Genomic DNA, 12570 nt, shown 5'->3' on the forward strand with positions numbered 1-12570 from the left:
TGCTCTTTCTTCTACTGCAAAATACAATGTTGTTCTTTGTTGAAGTCGATCTAGACATTGATAAATATGAATGAAAAAGCAGTTTTAACTTGGTTTGAGTGAATGAATTCATTTTATACATAAAATCCGAAATCGTGCAGAACTCATGAAAATAAGCTTATTCTCGGATTCCTAAAACTTTTGATTGGCTCTTTCTTTTACTGCAAAGTACAACGTTGTTTTTTTGTTTAAATCTATCGAGATATTGATAAATATGAAGGTAAAAGCCGTTTTAACATAGTTTGAGTGAAGGAATTGATTTTATAGATAAAATCCCAAATCATGCAGAACTCCTCAAAAGGGGCGTATGGCTTAATCACAAGTGTGGCTCTTTCTCATTCAGGGTAGTATGAGGAAGTTTATGCTTGAAATATATGTAGAAATGGGTACATATGAATGACAAAGCAGTGTTAACTTAGCTTGCGTGAAGGAATTAATTTTATACATAAAATCCGAAATCGTGCAGAACTATCTAGACATTGATAAATACCAGTCGAAACTCTGCTGCCGCTTTTGATAATTTATGGTTGGGCATTCTTACCTTTTCTTACCCGCTTTTTACAAATTATGATCTTACATTCACACCTACTTGCAGTCGAACACCTTCTCATCCACTTATGATCATGTGCGGTTGGGCTTTCGCACCTTTTCTTACCCATTTTTCAGTAATTATGGGTGGACATTCAGACCTTCTTGCAGCCGAAAACCTCCACTCCTCTTTTGATCATACATTGTCGGGAATTCACACCTTGTCTTACCCGCTTTTTACAAACTTTAGTCGGACATTCAAACCTTCTTGCAGCTGAACCACCTCCGCTCCCTGTTTTGATCATATATGGTCTGGCAATAGTACCCTTTCTTACCCGTTTGTGAGTAATTATGGCTGGACATTCACACCTACTTGCAGCCGAACACAACCTCTCCCGCTTTTGGTGATATATGGTCCGGCATTCTTACCTTTTCTAACACATTTTTCAGCAATTATGGTTGTAGAATCACACCTACTCACAGCCGAACAACTCCGCTCCCACATTTGATAGTGTATAGTCGGGCATTCTCACCCTTTCTCAACAGCTTTTTGCAAATTATGATCTGATATTCACACCTACTTGCAGTCGAACAGCTCTGCTCCCGCTTTTGATTATGTTTGGTTGGATATTCGAACATTTTCTTAACTGCTTTTTACAAACTTTGGTCGGACGTTCACACCGTCTTGCAGCCGAACACCTCCGCTTCCGCTTTTGATGGTATATAGTCGGGCATTCGAGCCTTTTCTTACCCGCCTATTACTTACTATGGTTGGACATTCAAACCTTCTTGTAGCCGAACACATCCGCTCCTGCTTTTGATGATGTATTATTTGGCATTCGCACCTTTTCTTACCCATTTTTCATTAATTTTTGGTCGGATATTCAGACCTTCTTGCACCTGAACACCTCTGCTCCCGCTTTTATCGGTGTATAGTCGGGCTTTCGAGCCTTTTCTTCCCCGATTTTTACAAATTGTGGTTGGACATTCAGACCTTGCAGCCGAAAACCTCCGCTCCCTCTTTTGATCATACATTGTTGGGCATTCGCCCCTTGTCTTACACGGTTTTTACAAACTTTAGTCAGACATTCACACCTTGCAGCTGAACCACCTCCATTCCCTGTTTTGATCATGTGTGGTCTGGAAATACTACCTTTTCTTCCCCCGTTTGTGAGTGATTATGGCTGGACATTCACACCTACTTGCAGCCGAAAAACCACCTCTCCCGCTTTTGATGATGTATTGTCCGGCATTCTAGTCTTTTCTATCACATTTTTCAGCAATTATGATCTGACATTCACACCTACTTGCAGTCGAACAGCTCTGCTCCCGCTTTTGATTATGTTCGGTTGGATATTCAAACCTTTTCTTAACTGCTTTTTACAAACTTTGGTCGGACGTTCACACCTTCTTGCAGCCGAACACCTCCGCTTCCGCTTTTGATGGTATATATTCGGGTATTCGAACCTTTTCTTACCCGCTTTTTACAAACCATGGTTGGACTTTCATACCTTCTTGTAGCTGAACAACTCCACTCCTGCTTTTGATGATTTATGGTTGGACATTCGCATCTTTTCCTACCCATTTTTCAGTAATTATGGGTGGATATTCACATCTTCTTGCAGCTGAACACCTCCTCTCCCGCTAATGATCATGTAAGGTTTGATATTCGAAAATTTTCTTTCATGTTTTAAAGCAATTATTAATGGACATTCACACCTACTTGCAGCCGAACACAACCTCTCTCGCTTTTGATGATGTATGGACCGGCATTCTTACCTTTTCTAACACATTTTTCAGCAATTATGGTCGGAGATTCACACCTACTCACAGCCGAACAACTCCGCTCCCGCATTTGATGGTGTATAGTCGGGCATTCTCACCCTTTCTCATCAGCTTTTTGCAAATTATGATCTGATATTCACACCTACTTGCAGTCAAACAGCTCTGCTCCCGCTTTTGATTATGTTTGGTTAGATATTCGAACCTTTTCTTAACTGCTTTTTACAAACTTTGGTCGGACGTTCACAATATCTTGCAGCCGAACACCTCCGCTTCCGCTTTTGATGGTGTATAGTCGGGCATTCGAGCCTTTTCTTACCCACCTATTACTTACTATGGTTGGACATTCAAACCTTCTTGTAGCCGAACACATCCGCTCCTGCTTTTGATGATGTATGGTTTGGCATTCGCACCTTTTCTTACCCATTTTTCAGTAATTATTGGTCGGACATTCAGACCTGCTTGCACCTGAACACCTCTGCTCCCGCTTTTGATGGTGTATAGTCGGGCTTTCGAGCCTTTTCTTCCCCGATTTTTACAAATTATGGTTGGACATTCAGACCTTGCAGCCGAAAACCTCCGCTCCCTCTTTTGATCATACATTGTCGGGCATTCGCCCCTTGTCTTACACGGTTTTTACAAACTTTAGTCAGACATTCACACCTTGCAGCTGAACCACCTCCATTCCCTGTTTTGATCATGTGTGGTCTGGAAATACTACCTTTTCTTCCCCCATTTGTGAGTAATTATGGCTGGACATTCACACCTACTTGCAGCCGAAAAACCACCTCTCCCGCTTTTGATGATGTATTGTCCGGCATTCTAGTCTTTTCTATCACATTTTTCAGCAATTATGATCTGACATTCACACCTACTTGCAGTCGAACAGCTCTGCTCCCGCTTTTGATTATGTTCGGTTGGATATTCAAACCTTTTCTTAACTGCTTTTTACAATATTTGGTCGGACGTTCACACCTTCTTGCAGCCGAACACCCCCACTTCCGCTTTTGATGGTATATATTCGGGTATTCGAACCTTCTCTTACCCGCTTTTTACAAACCATGGTTGGACTTTCATACCTTCTTGTAGCTGAACAACTCCACTCCTGCTTTTGATGATTTATGGTTGGACATTCGCATCTTTTCCTACCCATTTTTCAGTAATTATGGGTGGATATTCACATCTTCTTGCAGCTGAACACCTCCTCTCCCGCTAATGATCATGTAAGGTTTGATATTCGAAAATTTTCTTTCATGTTTTAAAGCAATTATTAATGGACATTCACACCTACTTGCAGCCGAACACCACCTCTCCCGCTTTTGATGATGTATGGACCGGCATTCTTACCTTTTCTAACACATTTTTCAGCAATTATGGTTGGAGAATCACACCTACTCACAGCCGAACAACTCCGCTACCGCATTTGATGGTGTATAGTTGGGATTTCTCACCCTTTCTCATCAGCTTTTTGCAAATTATTCTCTGACATTCACACCTACTTGCAGTCGAACAGCTCTGCTCCCGCTTTTGATTATGTTTGGTTAGATATTCGAACCTTTTCTTAACTGCTTTTTTACAAACTTTGGTCGGACGTTCACACCTTCTTGCAGCCGAACACCTCCGCTCCCTCTTTTGTTGGTGTATGTTCGGGCATTCGAACCTTTTCTTACCCACTTTTTACAAACCAGGGTCGGACTTTCACACCTTTTAGTAGCCGAACAACTCCGCTCCCGCTATTGATTGTGTACAGTCGGGTATTTTAACCTTTTCTTACCCGCTTTTTACCAACTATGGTCGGACATTCACACCTTCGTACAGCGGAACACCTCCGCTCCCTCTTTTGATGGTGTATGTTCGGGTATTCAAACCTTTTCTTACCCGCTTTTTCCAAACTATGGTCGGCTATTCACAGCTTCCTCTCCACCATACTTGTATGGTTGGATATTCACACCCACTTGCATCCGAAGACCTCTGCCCCAAATTTTGTTGATATTTAGTCGGACATTCGCACCTTACCCGCTTTTGGCAAACTATGGCCTTCTTGCAGCCAAACACCTCTGATCTCGCTTTTGATGATGTAAGGTTGGTATTTCAGACCTTGCTTCACCTGCTTTTCACCAAATATAGTCGGATATTCACACCTTCTTGCAGCCGAACACTTCCGCTCCACCTTTTAGTGTTCTATCACACCTTTTTTTCACCGCATTTTATACATTATGGTTGGAAATTTTCAACCACTCTCACCCGAAGACCTCTCCTCCCGCTTTCTTTAATATATTTGAACTTTAGTCGGACATTCAAACCTTCTTGCAGCTGAACCACCTCCGCTCCCTGTTTTGATCATATATGGTCTGGCAATACTACCTTTTCTTACCCGTTTGTGAGTAATTATTGCTGGACATTCACACCTACTTGCAGCCGAACACAACCTCTCTCGCTTTTGATGATGTATGGACCGGCATTTTTACCTATTCTAACACATTTTTCAGCAATTATGGTCGGAGATTCACACCTACTCACAGCCGAACAACTCCGCTCCCGCATTTGATGATGTATAGTCGGGCATTCTCACCCTTTCTCATCAGCTTTTTGAAAATTATGATCTGACATTCACACCTACTTTCAGTCGAACAGCTCTGCTCCCGCTTTTGATTATGTTTGGTTAGATATTCGAACCTTTTCTTAACTGCTTTTTACAAACTTTGGTCGGACGTTCACAATATCTTGCAGCCGAACACCTCCGCTTCCGCTTTTGATGGTGTATATTCGGGCATACGAACCTTTTCTTACCCGCTTTTTACAAACCAAGTTCGGACTTTCACACCTTCTCTTAGCTGAACAACTCCGCTCCCTCTTTTGATTGTGTACAGTTGGGTAATTTAACCTTTTCTTACCCGCTTTTTACCATCTATGGTCGGACATTCACACCGTCTTACAGCGGAACACCTCCGCTCCCTCTTTTGATGATGTATGGTTAGGCATTCGCACCTTCTCTCACCCGCCTTTTACTATGGTCGGCCATTCACAGCTTCCTCTCCACCATACTTGTATGGTGGGATATTCACACCCACTTGCATCCGAAGACCTCCGCTTCCGCTTTTGATGGGAACTGACAACATAAGAAGTCCGGACATACTTTGATAGTATATGAATAAGTGGGTAGCTACTGACAAGCATTAAGCATGTCACACAGCCCAAACATATAACATTTCAGGACACACCACACAGTTAACAACCACAGTGAAGCGTGTCAAAGCCCAAACATGTAACATTCAACAGGACACTTACACAACACATTCAAATCAAACAGTCAGACAACATACAAGAACATATACCCCAGCCGGCATTGCTCCCTGCCTATTTTCGTACAGCACACTATGTGTGCGCACACCTTTATTCACAAACTCTTCAACTTATACTCTTTTACCGAAGTTGCTACAGCTCGATTGGCCGAATACCCTTTGATCCTATTTCGGTGAATTTGACATCTGCCTTACATATAACAGATTAGCGGTTTAGCAGTTTTAATTTAGTTTGAGTGAAGGAATTCATTTTATAGCAAAATCCGAAATCGTGAAGAACTCATGAAAGTAAGCTTATTCTCGGATTCCTGAAACTTTAGATTTGCTCTTTCTTTTACTGCAAAGTACAACGTTGTTTTTTTTGTTTAAATCTTTCTAGACATGGTAAATATTAAGGACAAAGCAGTTTTCACATAGTTTGAGTGAAGGAATTCATTTTATAGATAAAATCCCAAGAGTCTGATGGGAAAAGAGAGTGAATGCGAAGTAGACTTTAACACGGCTATGGGAGCGAGCCGAGTGTGGGCTAACCAGGAGAATTGCTTGAAAGAAATGCGACCCCGAATGAGCGGTCAGAACAAAGCCTCAATACGGGATTCTCGTGGTGTTTTTGTTGCTGCCTTGTCTTTTGCACAGAGTAAAAGACAAGGCAGCCATCGAATAGGGCCCGATTGTTCCTACTTGGTCAGCCGAGGAGCAAGGGGGGGGGGAGCAAGCGTCTCAACCAAGCAAAGCTCACCATGGGGAAGGTGGCTATGCCAACAAGCCTGATGCCCTGCTCCCGCAGTGACGGATAATCGTACTCTGGTTTCTCTTCATAACGTACAAGTCTTTCGCCTTTTACTAAAGATTTCTGTGGAGAGCAGCACTAATGAGTTGTTTCTATTTTTGGCAGGCTTTACCTTTGCGGGTGAAGCCCTTTCTGTCTGTGCAAAAGAAATCTTGTTACTGTGCAGAGTGACTTCTCTGAGTAGAGTCGCCTTACTTGTTGCGACTGTGCCGATGTTCGAAGCTGGAGTGCAAAGTTGTTGCTTGAATGGTGCTTGCTGGAGCGTGCGGGAGTGCAAAGTTATACCATTTAAAAGGGCTGAAGAGTGCTCAGTGCAGCGGGTGGGCGACACTCTGGCCACCTTGAAAACCGAGGTTACATCCACTACCAGGGGCAGCCCAAGTTCTGCCGCAAGTGTGGTGAGCATGGGCACCTGGTTGAGGCTTGTACCAAGGTGTTATGTGGGAAGAGCAGAGAAATTGGGCAAACTTTTGGAGAGTGTCCAAATGGCAGGAAATGTAATCTCTGTGGAGAATTAAATCACCTCTTCAGAGATTGCCCTAAATCTTTTGCCAACAAATTAAAGACGGTAAAGCCACAGTCAAGCCAACAAAGAGAAGGACCAAAGGTGGCAGTTGGTGAACAAAGTGAAGAGGTTGACCCAATAAATTCAAACTTCCTGCCAAAAGCTTGGATTGGAAGTGAGGAGCAAAAAGGGGAGGGGCCTGTAGAGGCCTCACCACTCAGTGTTGAAGTCTGTGAGAATTCACAGGCAGAGGGTGGAGCTACGCTAAATGAGGAGGAAGAGCAGACAGGTGAGTCTAGTGAAGATACTCACCTCCCCGAAGGTCAACAGAAGGTCAATTTGTTGATAGGCATTCATTTATTTCTTCACTTCTGATGAAGTTTCAACAATAAACAACAAACTTTGTATTATTAGAAAGAACCAGAATCATTCTTCAGGAATCCGAAAATAAGCTCTATTTTATGAGTTATGCACGAATTCGGATTCTCCTATAAAACGAATTCATTAACTCAAACCAAGTTAAGACTGCTTTGTCCTTCATATTTATTCATGTCTAATCAAGTTTCAACGATAAACAACGTTGTACTTTGTAGAATGAGAAAGAACTTCTTCAGCAATAAGCATCTCTCGACATATGATGAAGTACAGATTTTGCTATAAAATTAATTCCTTCTATCAGCCTGACTTAAAACTGTTTGTCCTCCTTATTTATCCACTTCAAATCAAGTTTCAACAAATAAAAAAAAGTTGTAGTTTGAGAAAGTACAACTTAATCTTCAGCAATCAGTATAAAAAGAGGTGCAAATGCCAACCATACATACCTACAAGGTGGAGCGGAAGTATTCAGCTGCAAGTAGGTGTGAATGTTCGACTATAATTTGTAAAAAGCGGGTAAGAAAAGGTTCGAATGCCCGACTATATATTAACAAAAGCGGGAGGAGAGGTCTTCGGATGAGAGTGGGTGAGAATTTCCAACCATAATCTATAAAATACGGTGAAAAAAAATGTGAATGCCTCATAGAACACTAAAAGCGGAAGTGTTCGGCTGCAAGAAGGTGTGAATGTCCGACTATATTTGGTGAAAAGCAGGTGAAGCAAGGTCTGAATGCCCAACCTTATATCATCAAAAGCGAGATCAGAGGTGTTTGGCTGCAAGAAGGCCATAGTTTTCCAAAAGCGGGTAAGGTGCGAATGTCCGACTAAATATCAACAAAATTTGGGGCGGAGGTCTTCGGATGCAAGTGGGTGTTCCGCTGTACGAAGGTGTGAATGTCCGACCATACTTGGTAAAAAGCGGGTAAGAAAAGGTTAAAATACCCGACTGTACACAATCAATAGCGGGAGCGGATGTGTTCGGCTACAAGAAGATGTGATAGTCCGACCATGGTTTGTAAAAAGCGGGTAAGAAAAGGTGCGAATGTCCGACAATGTATGATCAAAAGAGAGAGCGGAGGTTTTCGGATACAAGAAGGTTTGAATGTCCCACCATAGTTTGTAAAAAGCGGGTAAGAAAAGGTTCGAATGCCCGACTATACACCATCAAAAGCGGGAATAGAGGTGTTCCGCTGTAAGACGGTGTGAATGTCCGACCATAGTTGGTAAAAAGCGGGTAAGAAAAGGTTAAAATACCCGACTGTACACAATCAATAGCGGGAGCGGAGTTGTTCGGCTACAAGAAGGTGTGAAAGTCCGACCATGGTTTGTAAAAACCGGGAAGAAAAGGCTCGAAAGCCCAACTATACACCATCAAAAAGAAGGTTTGAATGTCCATCAATAATTGCTTTAAAACAAGAAAGTAAATTTTCGAATATCAAACCGCACATGATCATAAGCGGGAGAGGAGGTGTTCGGCTGCAAGAAGGTGTGAATGTCCACCCATAATTCATGAAAAATGGGTAAAAAAAAAGGTGCGAATGCCTAACAATACATTATCAAAAGCAGGTGTGAATGTCAGATCATAATTTGTAAAAAGCTGATGAGAAAGGGTGAGAATACCCGACTATACACCATCAAATGCGGGAGCGGAGGTGTTCGGCTCTGAGTAGGTGTGAATGTCCGACCATGATTGCTGAAGAATGTGTTAGAAAAGGTAAGAATGTTGGACCATACATCATCAAAAGCGGGAGAGGTGGTGTTCGGCTGCAAAAAGGTGTGACTGTTCGACTAAAGTTTGTAAAAAGTGGGTAAGACAAGGTGCGAATGCCTGACAATGTATGATCAAAAGCGGGAGCGGAGGTGTTCAGCTGCAAGAAGGTCTACATGTCCATCAATAATTGCTAGAAAACATGAAAGAAACTTTTCGAAAATCAAACCGCACATGATCATAAGTGGGATAGGAGGTGTTCAGCTGCAAGGTGTGAATGTCCACCCATAATTCCTGAAAAATGGGCAAAAAAAAGGTGTGAATGCCCAACCATACATCATCAAAAGCAGGAGTGGAAGTGTTCGGCTACAAGAAGGTGTGAACGTCCAACCAAAATATGTAAAAAGAAGTTAAGAAAAGGTTCGAATATCCAACCAAACATAATCAAAAGCGGGAGCAGAGTTGTTCGGCTGTGAGTAGGTGTGAATCTCCGACCATAATTGCTGAAAAATGTGTTAGAAAAGGTAAAAATGCCGGTCCATACATCATCAAAAGCGAGAGAGGTTGTGTTCGACTGCAAGTAGGTGTGAATGTCCAGCCATAATTACTCACAAACGGGTAAGAAAAGGTAGTAGCCAGACCATATATGATCAAAACAGGGAGCGGAGGTGGTTCAGCTGCAAGAAGGTTTGAATGTCAAACTAAAGTTCAAATATATTAACAAAAGCGGGAGGAGAGGTCTTCGGATGAGAGTGGTTGAAAATTTCCAACCATAATGTATAAAATGCGGTGAAAAAAAAGGTGTGATAGAACACTAAAAGGTGGAGCGGAAGTGTTCGGCTGCAAGAAGGTGTGAATGTCCGACTATATTTGGTGAAAAGCAGGTGAAGCAAGGTCTGAATGCCCAACCTTACATCATCAAAAGCAAGATCAGAGTTGTTTGGCTGCAAGAAGGCCATAGTTTGCCAAAAGCGGGTAAGGTGCGAATGTCCGACTAAATATCAACAAAATTTGGGGCGGAGGTCTTCGGATGCAAGTGGGTGTGAATATCCCACCATACAAGTATGGTGGGTGGAGAGGAAGCTGTGAATAGCCGACCATAGTTTGGAAAAAGCGGGTAAGAAAAGGTTTGAATGCCCGAACATACACCATCAAAAGAGGGAGCGGAGGTGTTCCGCTGTACGAAGGTGTGAATGTCCAACCATACTTGGTAAAAAGCGGGTAAGAAAAGGTTAATATACCCGACTGTACACAATCAATAGCGGGAGCGGATGTGTTCGGCTACAAGAAGGTGTGAGAGTCCGACCATGGTTTGTAAAAAGCTGGTAAGAAAAGGTGCGAATGTCCGACAATGTATGATCAAAAGAGAGAGCGGAGGTTTTCGGATACACGAAAGTTTGAATGTCCTACCATAGTTTGTAAATAGCGGGTAAGAAAAGGTTCAAATGCCCGACTATACACCATAAAAAGCGGGAGCGGAGGTGTTCCGCTGTAAGACGGTGTGAATGTCCGACCATAGTCGGTAAAAAGCGGGTAAGAAAAGGTTAAAATACCTGACTGTACAAAATCAATAGCGGGAGCGGAGTTTTTCGGCTACAAGAAGGTGTGAAAGTACGACCATGGTTTGTAAAAAGCAGTTAAGAAAAGGTTCGAATATCCAACCAAACATAATCAAAAGCGGGAGCAGAGCTGTTCGACTGCAAGTAGGTGTGAATGTCCAGCCATAATTACTCACAAACGGGGGAAGAAAAGGTAGTATTGCCAGACCATACATGATCAAAACAGGGAGCGGAGGTTCAGCTGCAAGGTGTGAATGTCTGACTATAGTTTGTAAAAAGCGGGTAAGACAAGGTGCGAATGCCCGACAATGTATGATCAAAAGAGAGAGCGGAGGTGTTTGGCTGCAAGGTCTGAATGTCCAACCATAATTTGTAAAAACCGGGTAAGAAAAGGCTCGAAAACCCGACTATACATCATCAAAAGCGGGAGCGGAGGTGTTCAGCTGCAAGAAGGTGTGAATGTTCGACTAAAGTTTGTAAAAAGCTGGTAAGACAAGGAGCGATGTCCCGACATTGTATGATCAAAAGCGGGAGCGGAGTTGTCCAGCTGTGAGTAGGTGTGAATGTCCGACCATAATTGCTGAAAAATGTGTTAGAAAAGGTAAGAATACTGGGCCATACATCATCAAAAGCGGGAGAGGTGGTGTTCGGCTGCAAGAAGGTGTGAAAGTCCAACAATGGTTTGTAAAAAGCGGGTAAGAAAAGGTTAAAATACCCGACTGTACACAATCAATAGCGGGAGCGGATGTGTTCGGCTACAAGAAGATGTGAAAGTCCGACCATGGTTTGTAAAAAGCGGGTAAGAAAAGGTGCGAATGTCCGACAATGTATGATCAAAAGAGAGAGCGGAGGTTTTCGGATACAAGAAGGTTTGAATGTCCCACCATAGTTTGTAAAAAGCGGGTAAGAAAAGGTTAGAATGCCCGACTATACACCATCAAAAGCGGGAGCAGAGGTGTTCCGCTGTAAGACGGTGTGAATGTCCGACCATAGTTGGTAAAAAGCAGGTAAGAAAAGGTTAAAATACCCGACTGTACACAATCAATAGCGGGAGCGGAGTTGTTCGGCTACAAGAAGGTGTGAAAGTCCGACCATGGTTTGTAAAAACCGGGAAGAAAAGGCTCGAAAGCCCGACTATACACCATCAAAAAGAAGGTTTGAATGTCCATCAATAATTGCTTTAAAACAAGAAAGTAAATTTTCGAATATCAAACCGCACATGATCATAAGCGGTAGAGGAGGTGTTCGGCTGCAAGAAGGTGTGAATGTCCACCCATAATTCATGAAAAATGGGTAAAAAAAAAGGTGCGAATGCCTAACAATACATTATCAAAAGCAGGTGTGAATGTCAGATCATAATTTGTAAAAAGCTGATGAGAAAGGGTGAGAATGCCCGACTATACACCATCAAATGCGGGAGCGGAGGTGTTCGGCTCTGAGTAGGTGTGAATGTCCGACCATAATTGCTGAAGAATGTGTTAGAAAAGGTAAGAATGCTGGACCATACATCATCAAAAGCGGGAGAGGTGGTGTTCGGCTGCAAAAAGGTGTGACTGTTCGACTAAAGTTTGTAAAAAGTGGGTAAGACAAGGTGCGAATGCCTGACAATGTATGATCAAAAGCGGGAGCGGAGGTGTTCTGCTGCAAGAAGGTCTACATGTCCATCAATAATTGCTAGAAAACATGAAAGAAACTTTTCGAAAATCAAACCGCACATGATCATAAGTGGGATAGGAGGTGTTCAGCTGCAAGGTGTGAATGTCCACCCATAATTCCTGAAAAATGGGCAAAAAAAAAGGTGTGAATGCCCAACCATACATCATCAAAAGCAGGAGTGGAAGTGTTCGGCTACAAGAAGGTGTGAACGTCCAACCAAAATATGTAAAAAGAAGTTAAGAAAAGGTTCGAATATCCAACCAAACATAATCAAAAGCGGGAGCAGAGCTGTTCGACTGCAAGTAGGTGTGAATGTCAGATCATAA

At 42.6% G+C, this 12570-nt stretch overlaps 1 non-coding gene across 1 annotated transcript; it reads left to right on the top strand.

The window, feature by feature from the left end:
* The first annotated feature begins 6450 nt into the window (after positions 1 to 6450).
* On the top strand, positions 6451 to 6564 carry LOC140274251 (U5 spliceosomal RNA). Its single transcript, XR_011908222.1, has one exon. It is a non-coding gene; the product is annotated as a U5 spliceosomal RNA (small nuclear RNA).
* Positions 6565 to 12570: the final 6006 nt, after the last annotated feature.

This window comes from Leuresthes tenuis, unplaced genomic scaffold (assembly GCF_036924035.1).
Source record: "Leuresthes tenuis unplaced genomic scaffold, fLeuTen1.0.hap1 SCAF_17, whole genome shotgun sequence".
Taxonomy (NCBI): Eukaryota; Metazoa; Chordata; class Actinopteri; order Atheriniformes; family Atherinopsidae; genus Leuresthes; species Leuresthes tenuis.